The 17,707-nt window shown below is 37.8% G+C and overlaps 1 protein-coding gene across 4 annotated transcripts in view; it reads left to right on the top strand.

Annotated features, from left to right (window-relative positions):
* The window catches only part of PLEKHG1 (pleckstrin homology and RhoGEF domain containing G1), a 126,492-nt gene that overhangs the window by 12,239 nt on the left and 96,546 nt on the right, over positions 1-17,707 (top strand). The gene's annotated exons all lie outside the window — the stretch shown is intronic.

Here is a 17,707-nt window from a genome sequence, read left to right as displayed (position 1 = left end):
TTTTTTTACTTTATTTTAAATGTGAGGTGATGTTTGCTGTGCCTCTGACTGCGAGGATTACCATTGGTGTGCAGTAAACATGCCTCAGGTTAACCATGAGGCTGCTTAGTATGCAAATCCACAGTAGGTCACTGTGCTGAACGGGCCTGCCATGTGGGTTAGCCAAGAGGGAGGGTGTTCCTCATGTGCACACCAGTGGCCTTTTATGCTAATTAAATCAAATTTTGGGGGGGCACCTAAGCAGTTAGGGGAGGTTAAGTCTTCAGTTTTAGCCCTTGTTTCTGAAACTGAAGTTTTGCTGAAGATCTGTGGCTGAAATTTTGTTTGGTTGCTTGATTCTTTGCCTTTGGATGTAAGAGTGCCACTTTTTTGGAGAAACAATGGTCTCGCCATAGGGATGGGGTGATCCAGGATGACTTTGTTCTCCTGAAATTTGCTATATTTGCTATACTCTATGTCATTTTAGTTTATTTTTTAGGGATTTTATTTTGTTTATATAACCTCACTGCCTGGAAGTCTTAGGGCATCTAGGGAACTTGGGAACATAGGAGAAGCAGGTTTGGATGCCATGGAAATGTAACCTGATTGTAATAACTGATTTCACTCATTTGATTATCTGAAACAAATTGACATTCCAGAAAACTTCACAATAGGGCTGGCAGGAGACTCTACAGAAAATACTAGATAAGAGAGCTTTAGGCAAGATCCCTTTTTCCTCCTTTCCTCCTCAAGGAGAAAGATTCCTGGTGCCAATGTGAATGTATATTTTCTTTTCTCTGAAAAAAGCAGACATTCAGTAACTAACAGCTCAGACACTGCTATTTCGAAAAACTTGATGCCTTATAAGTAACCTACTTCACTCCTTCCAGTGCTAATGTTGAAACCAGTATAGCATGGATTACTTTATAATTAAAAAAAAAAAAGGATGCATTATGTTAATTGCCACTCTGGCTTCTGTGACCTGCAGAGGGAATATGAGTATGCTATATTAGACCACTAATTAATAATATCTATTCTTTTACCCTACTGATAGTAGGGCTTGTAATATAATTTTGTAGTATGTATTTATGATTCAATTGTGTTCAAATGTTTATGAAATTTTAGGAGAATGGCAACTTCATTTTGACTCCAATGCTTTGAGATTGCATAACTGTAATAGAGAGACACTTGCAGGACTGCATAGCATTAGATTAGAGCTTACATCTGACAAACATTAGTGAGATCTTACTTTTCTTTGGATCCAAGGGAGAACAGTCTCTGTAAGTAGAAAAACATTTTGCGGAGGCTGCAAGAGGAAAGACCAGAAATTCCTCTTCAGTGTTTTCCAGAAATAGCAAGATTTGAATAAGGTTGCATGTTTTAACATGCATCAGAGAAAAATAATTGACATGACCTAAATTCAGTACACTAGTTCTCTGTGTTATTTGCTGATAGTTAATTACTAGCATATTTTTTCATCCACAAGTGCGGAGGGGCTGTACATTCCCAGCTTCCACACAGGAAATAATTTTATTTAGCTTGAAGTTTGTGCATATCCAAATGCACGCAAAGTATTTGCCTAGTGACCTTAGAATGAATTATTTGCACAAATTCTCCCCCTTTCCTGATTTCCATTTCATTTCAAGTGTGCTTCTTGGCCCTGGTTTTGAGTTGCAGTGGTTTTATTGCATTTTCATGATGAACAGAAAAGCTAAACCAGACCACCAGACTCAAATAACCTCTTTTCTAAGCAGAGATAACATGGATTGTGCCTGTGGCCTAAGATGCAGAGGATTTCCTAAGATTCTTTGGATCCGTGGCAGACAAGCATTCACTGTGAAGTGCCTCAAAAAATTGTTGTGTCAACAAAACTGGAGTGTGTGGGAATGTATCAACTAAGGGGATAAGGCATTCAAGGACTAGATGAAGTGAATATAGCGAGGAATTAATTCTGTGGGAAAAAGGAAGGAACACAAAATATGAGGACTGGTGTTCTGTAAAAAGAATAGCGTAATGGTTTAGGCAGATACAGCTTTGAGGGATGGATGTTGAATCTTGCCAAATAAACACCAGTAATTTTGCCAAATTTGCTTTACATGTCAGGCTTAAATCTGGAACTTCTAAGAATATTTTCATTCCGAGAAACTTTTGGGGGTGGTGGGGGAAACATTTTATGGAATGTGTTTCTATTTTGCTGTTATCCATTTCACAAACAAACAATATTGTTTGTTTTTAATTGTTTCAATAAGTTGGTGGTTAGAATATCTTTAGAAGGATTAAAATGGCATCTATTAAATCATAACATGTTGTAGCAGAGAAGGAAACATTAGAGCAATATACTTTGTTCTGACAATTCCATGTAAGTTTTAATATGCAGTGTGTTTATGCTAAAATTCAATACATTAAAAAGATTCCTTGAGCATCTGTGCATCACTGAATGCTTTGTTTAGGTCGTGCCTTTAGTGGTATGAGGGCTTTCAAATCTGTGTGGGGGTGGAGAGGAATGACTATGCCCACGTGTGAGCTTTTCTGTAAGTCGGGTCTATTTTTGGTATGCAGTGAAGCAGAGGTGCAGAGTGAAAATAGGGGTTCAGTTGCAATGTGAAGGCATTTAAAGTTTTCCTGTTGTGGGAAGTGCCCACCAAGCTCTTAGAGCAGGTGCATTAGTGTTCATGGGAATATTTGGGGTTTAATTTAGCATGCTAGCTTAATGCCTAATACCTTAATTAAGGCTAACATTTTTAATAAGTTTCCTGCAAATCCTTTGTGGCTGACTACAGTCGTGTAACAGACATAATATAAAGCCCATCTCTAGGGTTTTCTGTTGTTGGCAGCTTTATGAGAGCTGTCATTCTATTTCAGAGTGATGAAGCTCACCAGCGAACGTAATCTTTAATGGAAGGATCCACAGATCTGACTAGATTTCTTGAAAATATTAATCCAAATAACTTATGCCAGCGATGTATTGAAATTCTATATGCCTAGTACATTTAGACTAATGTTTTTATAAAAATCGTGATAACTGTTTCAGAAAAGGCTTTGTTAATCGATAAAACAGCTTTTCTAGATAGATGCTGCTTAAATCTGTTGTCAGCTCACGTTTGGGATTTTCTGCTGTGAAAAAGAGTCAATGAATTGTATGGACAAATTCAGGAATAATTTAATTAGGATTTTGTATAATTTGTAGATAAAGTGACAAAGTATTTTTTAAACATTTGTATATTAAAGTGTTGAATAAAAAATCTTATATTCATTTTTAAAAAAATCCAAAAAGACAAGCTCACTCACCCCTATCTGCTTTCCTCCCTGCCACACTTGCTCAGAGCACTCAGTCCTTTCCCGCTGCCATCTCCTATTGTTGCGGTCAAATGACCAAGGAAAAGTGTATACTTCCTTTTGTGTCCTGTAGATAGGGGTTCTTAATTGATGACTGCTGCTTTCTGACAGAAAGGAAATGAATGGCCAGTAGTGATTATAGCACATCTGTTGTTTTCTGGTGAGCATCCTGTACAGCAGTGAAACTGTCTTGAAGACTTTTTTTTGGTTTTTTTTTTTGTTTGATTGGCTTTTTGTCCTTTTCAGGACTGGTTGATAGAAGGGGTACAGGTGACAGTCCTTTGTCACAGGTGTAGCCAGAGCAGAAAAAGAAAAACTGGAAGAAAATAACTTGCTTTTCAAATAACTGTATTTTACACACAAACACACAGACAGTCTTACAAAATCTTCAGGGATGTGCTGTGTATTGGTTGCATGTGAGTCCTGTCTTTTTAATCGAGTCACTGCATTGTAGATTTAACACTCCAAAATCAAGCTGGAAATGGCTTCCTTTGGGGAAGGGGAGAAATACGAAGGACCCAAAAGCTGAAACGGTCACATAGCTTTCACTAAGATGATGTTTCTAAGTCTGTGATACCATTGTCCAACTCCTGCTTGAGCATCTACTGCTGGATGTGTTGCAACACAGCTCTTAGAAGTGCTGAGGAATAAACTGGGGAGCTCTGTAGTATGTGCCTGCTCTCTCAGAGAGGAGGTTGGGCATATATGGAGCTCCTTAGCTGGCTTTACAGATGACAGGGAAAGAAGTTTTGGGGACAGATGAATGGTGAACTATTGGTAAGTGTCTGGCCTGAGAGAAGAACGGGACTTGATGCTGGGGCAGACAAAGGTCTGGAGAAGTGATTGAGGGAGACCAGTAAAGCAGCTGGGTGAAGTAGGTGATGGTAGCAGAGTATACTACAGCTTTTCCTTTCCATCACACCAGCCACAATTTTTCCACAAGTTTTTCTTTTTAACTCTTGTATAATAAAGATGTGAAAGTGGTATGCACTCTACATAAACCCTGAGTGTGTCTTGACCTTTTTGTTCTCTCTTGCCATGCAAAATGCTTGAAAAACCATTAATTGAAAGAGCTCTGTAAGTCTGAATTCTTACCACTTACTTAGTTGTTATTTGTTCCTTCCTTTTGCTTTCATCCTGTTTAATTGCACCATATCTTGTAAGCAAGATGCCAGTACTCTGCTTTTGCATAGACTAAATTCATTGGTACTTAAAGTAACAGGGTTTACGTTGGGCTTGGATGCAGCTGGTTAACCAAAGTCTCTGGACTGGGTAGTGCTACACTCTTCCTTGGGATTTTTTTCAGCCCATTCTTGTCACTTGGAATCCCAAGAGCTGCTCTGTCTCTGTTCTCTTAGGAGAGGGTCCCTTAACAAAGGGTACGTTGAGATGTACAACTTTCTATCCATAAGATGCTGCTGTTTAGCTGGAATCTTACAGCCTTCCTTAAGCTAAACAGGTTTTTCAAAGAGCAGATGCACCTGGCCACTAGAGATGAGAAAAGTGAGTGAGAACATTCTGTGCTATAGGTGAACACCAATATGGCTGAACACAAAATTTGTGATACCATACGTGCTTCATGCTGCAGTTAATGTCCCAGAGCTACATATGCCCTTATGGTGCTGGTAGAATGGGCATCAGAACTGTGACCCTTCCTTTGGCTTTACTTTCATCTGTACTCCCAACTTGCAGACCATGTGGGATATTCAACTGTGTAATTATCCAGCATAAATATGGTTAACCTTTAGTTGTTCGTTAATCAGAACAAACTCCAGAAAATGAAAAAGCAGGTGACATAACCCCAAATTTAAATTTAAACTGGGTGGGTTTTTTTCCTTCTACCTAGTGATAAAACTGTTTTTTTTTTCCCCAAAGACTTATCTGAGAGTAATTTAAGCAAGTAGGTAATCCTTGTGCTTTCTGAGTGAGATGCACAGAGACCCTCTTCATGCCTCCAAAGCCTGTTAAACATCTAGCCTATCCCCATAGGATTTCAGAGTTATCCTGCATCTGTTGGCAAGCATTATGTTGTAGCTAAATATTAGTTGTGGCAAAAGCCAAGTAATACAGTAAAAACCCACAGAATCATTCAAAATATATTTGTTCAAGTTTTTGTAAATTCCATTTTATGGATCTCTTAATAGATTGAGCTTTATAAAGAGTGCATTATAATTTTAAGAAATATAGTAAATTGTTAATTTGAGCTTTTTGCAATTCTAAGCACTACATTGGTAGATTATGCAATTCTAAGCACTACATTGATAGATTATTCTGCACCACTTGAATTACTTGTGAGAAACACTTGGATATTAGTGTGGCTTAATGTATTCAAGTTACTGTATAGGAGTTTGCTAAGATGTTTTTATTATGGAATCCTGGCTTTGGGAACACATGTGACTTCTTGTATCGTGAGTTAAAGATGCAATATGTGACTTAGAGCATGACTATAAATGGTTTTACAAAAATTTCAAAGACAGCTCTTTGAGTACATACGCATTGATGACTATACTCACAAGCCAAAATCCTATTAAAAATTAAAAATATTTCTTCCATTGAGGCAGATTCTCATTAAAGCTTGATAAATAGCTCTTCAGTAAAAGAAACTTCAACAAGACCTTCAACCTCTAAAAAAAAAGATTAGCTACTGCTTTTATCAGCACAGACATCGCTTTGAAGAAATTGAACATCTGGTTTCCTTCTGGGAGAATTATGTTCTGTCCACTTGACCCTTTGTAAAAGTAAATATTTTTATTAGTTATGTTATGTTATGTTATGTTATGTAGGAATTTGAAAAAATATTTAATACATGAAAAAACCCCCAACCTTTGTATATTTAGCTTCAATTACCGAAGTGCAATACATCAAATGATCTTGCGTTCTTGATTAATGAGTTTCTATTGTATTGAAAATCATGCCAGTATGGAATTTGATAAGAGACATAACTATGACTTTCCTTTTTCTTTGTTTTCGTTTTTATAAGAAAATATTTCTTTTCCTCCCTTGCTCCCTTGTCCCCTCCCAAAAGTATGTCAAACCACAGACATTTCAGCCCTCGCTCCTTTCCTTCAGCTATGGCTGTAAACTGTACTTCCAGGGTAATTCCACCTGGATTATATTTGTTTACCACATAGTTTAAATGTGTAAAGTTACTTAGTAAAGATAGTTGTATGTTTTGACTATGATCAAATAGAGGTTAAGGTTTATTGGAGATGTAGCTTCTAATCCTGTTTTTGAGGTAGAATAGAACAGACCTTAATATCATAGTTGTTATATTTGTTTCTTCTATGTGGAAATAGATTACTTAAGAAAAATGCCCTCCATGCATCACAGGTTTAAACACAAATGTTGCTTGTTTTGTGCCAGTATGAGAGTGAATGAGTATCTTTTAAAATACACAATGTAGCCTTTTAACTAAGGAAAGGCATTGGACTAAAGAAATGTTGCACTTGAGAAATGATTTTACAAGTAAAGGCAGTTAGGAATTTTTCAGCCAAAAATATTTTGTTGGAAAATAACAATTTATTGAAAACAGAACATTTCACACAAGCAGTTTTCAACAAAACTATCAGCAAGAGACGTTTTTCAGATATAGGATTGTAAGAAAACCTGTGTCAGTTCCATGGAAAAATAACAATGTAACTTAAAACTCAAGTGAATACTATCTCTCTGGAAAGTTCTGTCTCTATTTTTAATGTTTTGTTTTTTTTTAATTACAGTCCTTCAATGATCTCTACCTCTTTCTCACAAGGAACATGGCTATTTTCAAAATTCTACTTTTTATTTTTCCATAAGTGGGTAAGACAGCTTGCTAGTTGATTCTAGTCTACTGATGTTCATTTTTGCAAATTGTTCCTATGGAAAAGGTTCTTCCATTGTTTTAATGCAAACTTGCTGACAAATGGCAGACATGACATGACTCAAGTAATGACAAATGATTCCTTTTCATTCCCCATTTGACATGAATCAAAAACCTATTGGTGACTTATCTGTGAAGTTAAGACCTGCTCCAAATTATTATAAATTTGATTTGCCCCATTTGTTATTATTATTATTGGTCTAAATTGTGTTGCTTATGTAATAGGCGCCATAAGTGCCTGTCTCTTTATTGGATGTGCCAGTGTTGAGGGTTTATTAATCTTCTGGGTGAAGTGAAGCCTTTCAAAAGACTGCTATCAGAGTAGACAGCTTTTAATCAAGTGGGTTGCAAGGACAACTGAGGATGCTTGTGCCAAATCTGTGTAGTATCTAAACCAAAAATACGGAGGTTTTGTGTTTATTTTGGGAATAGGTTCATAGTTGTACACTTGCCTTTTACAGCAATATTTATGAGAAATGACCTTGAAGTGGACTTTAAACAGCACATTATAATATAAAATGTTACTGTGTCTCTGAAGCACATCTGGTAATGCAAGATGTAAAGCTATTAATTTGGTCAGGACAATGAGTTCTTTATGAATTGGGGCTAGCCTATTGAAATGAGTTTGTTCCTGAATTAATGATGGAGGGTGGGGAATTTGGAGTAATGACCATCTGCTGGGTTGTTGATGTCCAGCAGGCTTCAAGAGACAGAGTGACGCCTGTGGTAACATGCTTGTGCAAATCTTACTATTTGTATTGTTACTATGAATAGAGCAAGGAAACAAAAGATGGGTGAAACTACAAAATTTAGGTAATTTTTGTGTGAGAGAGGGAACTGTCTTCCAGGGATTGAAGCTCGCTAGTATTCTCCATTCCTGAGAACAGCTTGATTTGCCCCCACCCCCCAGGCGAGATGAGAGACAAAAGAACTAAATGCTTTTTACTCTGGGGACTGGAGGAGCCCCACGCGAGTGCTGTTGTGCTTCATCTCCTGTGGTGCAACAGTGCATATGTGATAAACTCTTCACCCCTGTTGCTACTCATTGCACATACCTAAATTGCATCCAAGATGTAGTTTAACTGCCTGCAACACTAATTCTCATAAAGCTGTTCAACAGCCTTTCAGCACTGAGAGTGGTGTATGTTTCTTGAGATTGTCAAATCGTATTTTGCCTTACCAATACCTTTATGAGACATAAGGGTAAAGATACTTGAGTAAATTCTGTATAGTTGTATAGTTGAGGGAGGCATGTATAGTTGAGGGAGGCATGAAATTCCCCTGCACAAGTAATTTCCTTCCCTGCTTTCTTGGATATTAGTCTTCAAGGTGAGTGACATAAGCCGCTGCATGCTTGCTGGAAATGAGATTAGTAGCTGGGGATTTTCCTTAAAATGAATTGGCAGTACTGGTAGAAAAATGCATGCTTCTTTCTGTATATGTGGAATGCATAATGTAAACACACATCTATTTATAAGTAGGCATCATACAAATATCTTAATATCTCTGTAGTATCATACTTCCTGCCATTGATCTTTATCACTAAAAGTAAACAAAAAATTTTTCCTTGATGATTCTTATGTGTTAATCTAGGATTGCAAACCTCTACTTCCAAAAATGCTGCTCATGGTAGATATCTTGAAGATTACAGTGTCCATGGTGTTCTGATATGTTCTGAAGTGTATTTCACACTCTATATGAAGTGTTAGTTTGGATTTAGGGTTTCCCTGCAGTCTACAGCACCAGGCTCACACTTGGGAATAGGTGGAGTGCAGCCTTCTTGGGGGAGGTGCCAGCATCCCAGAGGAAAAGTGGAATGTAAAACACTGCCCAATAATCAGGCACTGGGGAACCCATGTGCTATCTCCTTCAGGTTCTGAATCTGCAGAGCATTCAAATTTTCTTCCTAATACATTTCCTTTTCTTTATTGCAGCTAAAAGGTTGAAAATCTTTTTTTCATTTGGTATCTTCTTATTATCTTGCTAGTAAGCACTCTGATGCATCAGTTAAATAGATCTTTGATGGAGTTCTTGCAGGCTGGAAAAAAGAGCAAAACTGCAAAAAAAGTCCACGGAACATGTATGTGGTAAAAATGGAATTTATTATCTATTTCAGTTTTAATACATGCTTGAATTGGTAACGGAAAAATATATTTTTGTAGTTATTTCTCTGAGAACTGCATCAGTTCTCTTATTTCCTTAGAGAAATAGGCTGAATCTTCAGCTTCAGAGATCTAAGGCTGGTAGTTACAGGTAATCTGTTTTAACTAGTAACTTTTGTAACAAATTAATTAATCAAATAGTTGAGTTTCTGTGCAAATTTTGCTGACAGTTAACTTTGGAAAAATACAAAATAATTCTAGGCACACTATAAAGGTTATGTTAATTTAACCCATCAGAGTTTACATGATTCAAACCTTGTTCCTTAGTTTTGTTTTAGATTGTTTTTTGCTTGTTTGTTAGTAAGAACAATTTGAAAGAAGTACCACATGGCTTACATGTTTTAAAATAGATCAAACTTTTCTTACATTTCAGTGTAAAATCTCAAAGCTGTCAAAAATAAAGGTAATGTTGAAGTTTGGTAGTTGCCGTAACATTCACTGTAGTTGCTTTTGTTAAGTATTCTAGGTTCCTGTTTTCCACAAGCTGGGGTAGATGCTAAAATGACTAAACAGTTTTTTAAAAGTTTGGCCTTTGTTTTATAACTATGATTGATTACAGCTTCTTCCCAAGCTTTAATAGTTTTTGCTTAAACTGTATTACAGTTGGATTTAAAAAGAAAACCTGAAGCACTCAAACCACAAAAAATTCCCTTCCATTAAGGATCTGCTTTACATTTCATGCTGGCATTAGCCTGGTAGTGTCACAGAGATGCCCAGACTTAAGACTTGTTATGGAACAGCCAAAAGAGGACTTTCCTTGCTACAGGAGAGCTGGGCAACTGCCTCTGAACTCTCCTTGTGGAAAAATCTCTTGCTCTGACACAGTGGAAGGAGGCATCCACCATTTGTTGGATACACAGGAGCTGAGAGTTTCTGGAGGTACAGAGACAGAAAGTTATGCTTCTTTTTGAAAGGTTTGTATCTGGTCTGTTTTAAAGGTCAGGACTGAAATGTACAAGCAAACCCTGACACTGCCTGTGGCAAAAGCATAAGGGAAGAGTAGTTCAATTGCATGTAATTATACTTTCTCCTCTGCAGAGAGTATGGTTGTCTTTTTTCCTTTCTTCTCTCCCTGTTCTGCTTTTTATACCAGTGTGTGTTTGTCTGTCTCTGTTTCCATTTAGAGTTCTTTAAATCTTTGAAGTGTGTAATGATACTCAATTAGGGAAAAAATTAGTCGAAACTATGTGTCAGCAAAGGTTTATGAGCATAGGTGGCCTGAGAGGAGTCCTGTAAGGTTACACCTGTATAAAGTTCAGATGGGCCTAGGAATGTTCCCAGGCCTGGAAGAAGATGGTTTGTGATGGTCGTGTTTGCTGGTGTGATGTTGGGAAATGATAGTTAGCCTTCTCCACGGGCAGTTTCCAGGCATGACTCCATCCCTAGTGCATTTCAGCCATCACTCTAGAGAGATGACTTTTCTGCACCCTGTTTTGGAGACTAGGATTATTCATTACCACAGATGTATTAGTCTGTCCCAGCTTGCTTTTGTACCCAGGAGCACTTTTTGCGCACATGTAATGCATTAATTTAAGAATAGCCTTCATTTTTCTGATGATGAAACCCTGCAATGTGGCCTCAGTATTTATTCAGCATCAGAGAACCTACAGGTTGCTCCAGAAATCCCCTGAGTGTTTTCACTGTGTTGGCCTCAGTCACTTTTTATTTGATGTGAGCTCATCTTCTCCTCAGTCAGCATTTCTCTGCAGACTTTTTTAGGTCCTTGCACGGGTAAGTTTCCTCTACAGAATTGCTATGGTTTATTTCAAAGTGAATTTCTGAACTATTTGTTTTGTAGAGAGAAATGGAGGAATTTGAAACTGGGAAAGAGGAAACAGAAGAGTTGGAACAGACTTGGCAATTTGTTAAATTGATATGCCCTTGTGGGTGAACACATAGTGATGACCATTGGGGAAAAATTGATAGTAGCTTGGTGATATCTCTGGGAATACTGCACAGGTTATGGGAACAGTGACAGGATGAGAAGGAGATGGAGTAACTGTCATCAGATTTAAAGGGAGCAAATGCTTTATCCCCCTGCTCCTCTTGCCTAAATGCAGTAAGACTCAGAGGGCTACAGAATCTCATTTGCTGATCAGACAGAGTGGTTTCCTGCTTTTTGTGGTAATATACATAGCTCTTTGTGTGTGTTTGAAATACAGCAGGGACTTTTTTTCCTGTTGCCCCACTGAATAGGCTGGCATAATCTCAGTGAGGCAGGGCCAGGTGGTTTCCTCGCTCTGCTGTGCCTCTTGCTGGGTTCAGTGGGAACCTGCTGTTGTTAGTATGCACTCTGTGTGCCTGTGTTCCTCAGAGGACAAAATGGGGGCTAGGCAGCAAGAATGGAGGAGCTGGGATTTTTGTGTACTAAGGATGGTATTACATAACTTGAACAGCATTATTGGAATACCTCTGTGTTGTTTCAGTACTCAGTACTTAATATTTGAATGAAACATTAAGGTTTATAAATGGTTAGTTGTGTGTCTTGGCAGTGCTTTAGGTTTGTTCCCCAATTACTAAACTCAAAAGGCTGTTTTGCAGAAGGTTCACATAAGTTATTTCTTCCCTTAAAAGTGGAAGAAAAGGAACTTTCATCTGAATTCACTGGGCTTAGCTCTGAAATTCAAAAGGCTTTGGAAACTGGCTGAAGCTCTTGGTACTGACTTGAGTAATATCTCTTTGAATATTTACTTTAATCAAACCTATTTAGAGATTCCCACTCACACCCTGTCCTTATTTTTGTTGGTTTCCAGTACTAGATCAAATTATCAATGAAATATAAAGCTGTTTTCTTAAAAACGGGTCCTTCTGGAGTTTTCAGTGATATTCCTGTAGCTGGATTTTATATTATTTTAGTACAAAATAGGTATTTTTTGTTTCTGTGTTTGAAAGATAAGTTATTTATTTTATTTTCTAGAAGGTGAATGAAGTATCAAAGTGCACAATGGCTCAGACTCCATGTGGTTGTCAAGAATTACTTTTAAACAACTGATTGATCAAACCATGTCTCTCAGACTGTTGTAGAAAGGAGAAAAACACTCAGCTGAAGGAAATCACCTTTCCAGCTATAATATTTGTAACTCATGTTATTTTTTCCCCATGTGTTTTTTCTGAATGCAAGTAGTATTTTGGTCAGGGGCAAGTGAAGGTCTGCATTTGGCAATTCAATGTTTACTAAGAAATCCAGCTCTTTTGAGAAAGAATAGTGGAGATAAGAAGCTTTATCTATTTATACAGAAGGAGTTTCCATGTCTAGAGAATACTGCAGGTTTAACTCAAAAGAAATGTTTATTCAACAACTTGTCACCTGCTTCCATCAAAATGGTCATTCAGATTCCTTTGGAAATTCTGGCAGGTTAAAGATTGCTACCGTGAATGGTTTCCCTTTGACCAGTTTTAGTCTCCTAGACTCTATACTTGTGCTGATCATGGGTTAATGAAATAATTTCCTTTCCATTTCTAGTCCTATTTTATCTAATATTCCTTATTCTTTATAATGAATATATTTAATGAATATATATGTGCATGTGTTCTGTCAGAGATTAAGCATGAATGTAATTTGAAACTGTAGTTTCTCTGTGCTCTGCCTATGCAATTCAGTGCCACAAAAGCCAATTGGACTATGCTTGTAGTTACAGAACTCTGAACTGGGGACATGCTTTTCAAAGCTGATACATAGCAAGAGGTCTCTGGCTTCTCCATCCCAACCAGTTAGAGTGTTCTGTAGGTAAGTGCAAACTTTGGCTCTGGAAAGAGTGTTGTTTGCAAGCCACGCTTCAACAGTTGCACTCTGGAGTGGCTTGATAAATAGTGGAGTGTTTTTACAGGAAATGTCCCAATCTGAGTTATGAGGCCATTCATTTGGATAAATTGCAAGGGAATGTACACAGTGCTGTTAGCTTGTCTGTTCTTAATTTCCTCTTTTTTAACATGTGTGCACAGTGTGTATATAAATATATATACATATATACACACAGATGTATGTACTCTCAAAGTAGGGAGAAGGAAAAGCTGGAGGAACATGAAGGGGTCCTGCAGTCAGCTGCCTGAGCCAGGGCTGGGGGGCTGCCAGGTTCGGCGGTGTTCGGAGCCTGGAACATGTCAAGGCTCAGAAAGCTTTAACTGTTGATTCTTTTACGTGATTTGCTGTGTTGTTTCCTAATGTTACATACTCTGTGATGGAAACAAAACCCCAAAATTTTCATTAATGATACTGTACTGTAGTCAGAAAGTTAGATGGATTTTTTCTGATGGCTGTGGGTAAAAAAACCCCAACAAATGTGTTTCAGAGGGCATGCGTAAGTAGCTTTGTTATGCATGGCTGTGCATTGGCTAGCCACTCAAATGACAGCTTCTGGAAAAGCCAACTGAGTATTACTTGTCTAATAATTATAAAGTCCATGTCTAAACCTCTCATTTCAGCAGTAGTGCCATACACAGGCAATTGCAGTTGAAGGAAGCACACAAATGAGCTCTGTAGGAGCCCATTTTCCTCACGGCCAATCTGTGTCTGAGTCTTTCCTTATAAATGTAATAGTGTCACCGTGTGTTATGGAGACAAAACTAGTGAAGGATCTACATATAAAGCAATAATTATCCATTATTCTGGTTTTAAGTAGGCTTCCCCTTCTTGAACATTCTCCTTGTCAGCAATGCCAAACCAAACATTCGTCTGTATCCTTCCCCCCCCGCTTTAGCTCTCCAAAAGAGTTTATGGTTGAGGGGGAAAATATCATTCTCTCTTCTTTACTTGGAATTAACATGGTTTATGAATTTTTTTTTTTAAAGTAAATGTCCTTTCTGGACAGTGCTGACATTTTTGTCTTTCATCAGTATGACCTTATTCTGAAAGTTCTGTGGTTTTCTTCTACAATAAGGTCTGAAGTTATTTCTTTGAAAATACACAGTGAACCCAAACATATTACAAGTATTTTACAGAAGAGGTGTATCAGCCTAATGGGAGTTGATGCATACTAATTTCTCTGCTATTAGTCAAACTGGAAGAAAAATAGCAGTGCTTTGAAAAAATATGCACACGAGATAATAAATTTGTGATTCCAGTTTGGTGCAAAGCAGCATTTTGTGGTTCATTGGTTTTTGGGTTTTTTTTGTTTTTTTTTTTTTTGTTTTGTTTTTTGTTTTGTTTTGTTTTTTTTTGTTTGTTTTTTGTTTGTTTGTTTGTTTTTTGTTTTTGTTTTGTTTTGTTTTTTAGGGGGCTTTCAGAAACGTGTTTATGTGCAGAGAAGAAATAGCTGACTGAAACAGCTGACTTCGAATAGGACTTTTTTTGTATTTATACTCTTGAAAAGCATTGGGCTGTTCTGTTCTCTTTTAGTATTTGCTTTTGGATGCACCTTATCTCTGTCAAGTTGTCAGGATTTACGTTGCATACTGGTTATGTGAGTTGAGGAAGATATCATTCCCTATCTCAGTGCCTTGACTTTGGCCCTACACAGAGTTAAAATACGTACAAATTTCATTGTTCCCATAGATAATAGCTTTTTAGTGACCTTAAATATCAAGAATTTCTCTGTAAGAGGGCTATAAAGTTTTAATTTAAAACAAAACAAGCCCCAGAAAAACCTTCATTATTATCACAGTCCTGTGATTTCAAGAGAAACTACCTTGCATAATAGACACAGCCTGATGTCCTTACTGAGCGGATGGCAAGGTTGTTCCCTTTCTTCTGACGACTAAGCATGACAAAGTTAGTGAACTTTAGTTGGGTGTCAAGAAATTTCCTTAAACAGAAATGGAAATACAAAAAGAAAGTGTCAGAGGGTGAAATGCCTGCAGACAGGGTAAGATTCTTCTACCATCGTCAGATCCAGTTCTTCAGACGTATTGGAATTCATTGGTATGTTATCCATCACTGTAATATTTATTCAGCACATAGGACTGGATTTGCATATTATAGTTTATTTTTACTGTTATTTTACTTGTTTGCTGTGATTGGGTTCCTTGTGCTCCAACAACAGCTTTGCTTCCTTGCAGCCTGTTTTATTTCTTCCACTTGAGCCTATGGTGAAAGGATGAATTTACACATCAGTGGTCTTTTCCAAGATGACATTTAGTGATAGCCCAAGCACAGGCCTCAAGCAAAAATAGAAGTGTCTTTTTAAGTGCTACACAACCTCTCTAATAGAAAACAATTTGGAGTAGGCTTACAACCTGTAAAAGCAGGGACCAGGGGCTCTTTACTGCATATGCCAGGTGCAAGTCTGGAGGGTTTTTTGTTTGCTTGTTTTGCTTGTTTTTTCATGTATAAGAGAGAAATGGGAATACAAGTTGACTGTGAGGATGCTAGCTGGGTTATTGCTCGTTTGCTTGTTTGTGTTTTTTTTTTAATATCTGTGAGCGGCATGGAACAGCAGCAGCAGCTTTTGTCCTTAATCAGGAATCTTAAAACTGTAGTTGTTGAGCACCAGAGACTTGAATACAAAAAAGACTAAAGAGGGACAGAATGTGAAAAAGACTAAAGAGGGACTCTGTGTGTGCATCTCTCTGATTGTTAATTAGCCAAATCAGCATCTTTCCTAATTGTAGCAAAGTTCAGAGCTTTGAAAGGAATTTGAGTAATTCTGAGATAAACAATGCTGAAATTCTTTCTTCTTCAGTTTCCTTTTCTTAACCATGTGCACTATAAAGCAATCTCTGCTGTTGAAGAAATTTGACAGGTTCACATCCAGCTCTGGAATGTTTTGGAATTTTTGTTTTCTTCATTTTTTAAGGCAGAGCTTTTGGCCCAGTAGTGAGGTTTAAGCTCTGCACCTCACTAGAAGGAAATCATAGAATGGCTTCGGTTGGAAGAGATCTTAGAGGTCATCTAGTTCCAACCTTCCTGCCATGGGCAGAGACACCTTCCAGAAGACCAGGTTGCTCAGAGCTCCATTTTACCTGGCCTTAAACACTTCCAGGGATGGGGCATTCACCACTTCTCAGGGCAACTCCTTCCAGTGCCTCAACACCCACAGTAAAGAATTTTTTCCTCATATTTCATCTAAACCTATTCTCTTTCAGTTTGAAGCCATTCTCTCTTGTCCTGTCACTACATGCTCGTGTAAAAAAATGCATCTCCAGCTTTCTCATAGCCTCCCTTCAGGTACTGGAAGGCCACAATCAGGTCACCCTGAAGCCTTCTCTTCTCCAGGCTGAACAACCCCAATTGTCTCAGCCTTTCCTCCTGGGAGAGGTGCTCCATCCCTCTAATCAACTTGATGGCCCTCATCTAGACTTTCTTCAACAAAATACAAGACCTAATGCATCTGTAGTTGTATTTTCTCTTGAGAAAGATGCAAGAAGAGGGGATGCTAGTGACCAGTCTACCTAATGTAGATTTAAAAAAAAAAACAACTTCAAACTTTTTTTCCCCACGAAATCTGAACACTTACCTGGAATGTGTAGTTGGAAGGGTGAATGGTGAGCAAGGCAGAAGTGCAGCTGTAAACACAGCATTCAGAAACTACATTTAGGGTGACATGGTTAAATGACTGTGTGAATTCTAGCAGTATCAGAGAATTTGTTGAGGGGAAAGTCATGTATTCTTTTTTTAGCAACTGTCAGGGTTCTGGCCATGGGTTTGACTGTTATCACACTGTAAGGACTTGCACCCTAAAATCCTGTAGTCTCTTTAGTACTTTAGCTGGTGTGTGTGTGTGCATAGTGCTATTTCTGCACTTGGTATACGCATTACTGAAGAGTCACAAATTAATGGTATTGGTTATAAGCTCTTGTGATATAGAAAATGTTGAACAGTGCATTCTTGTCTATGTTGAGGCATTTGATTTTATTTTTAAATGGGTTTGTTTCACATTCAGTTTTCTTTGTGTGCCCCTAATTAGCACTTAGCAGTAGAAGTAGTATTATCTAAAAAATGAAATCAGAAAACAATGTAAGGGTAGCTCAGTTAAAAGATTTTATCTCTTTCTAAATGCCAGTAAAGAAAACTATGCTGTTGGTTGGTTTTTGCAGAGTAACTACATGTAATGCATTACATGGGGCTCTTAATTTGCTCAGAAAATGCTTTGCGTGGAATACATTGTGTGCTTCACTGTGTGCTTGTTGAGTAGCAGATTTCTTTGAGTAGATGACAACAGTATTTTGTGATAACGATAGCTGTTCTTGGCAGCTATGGCTTGCTACTGCTGTACTCACAACAGACTGTGCTGAGACTTGCCTCTAAGTCCCTAAATATCTTGGGACTGACCTGCTTATCCTGCTTTTCCTTGGTTTTCGTCAGTGTATATCAGGCATGTCCTGTGCTGAGCCCCCTTACCTAAGTCTGTCTGTTTTCTCAAGCTTAGATTCAAAGGAGTGTCTGAAGTGACAGACCTTCTGTATGTAAGTGAAACATGATCTTTTGATGGATTTTTTT

This window comes from Aphelocoma coerulescens, chromosome 3, assembly GCF_041296385.1.
Source record: "Aphelocoma coerulescens isolate FSJ_1873_10779 chromosome 3, UR_Acoe_1.0, whole genome shotgun sequence".
In the NCBI taxonomy this organism is placed as follows: domain Eukaryota; kingdom Metazoa; phylum Chordata; class Aves; order Passeriformes; family Corvidae; genus Aphelocoma; species Aphelocoma coerulescens.
This window is presented reverse-complemented; position numbering and strand designations above follow the sequence as displayed.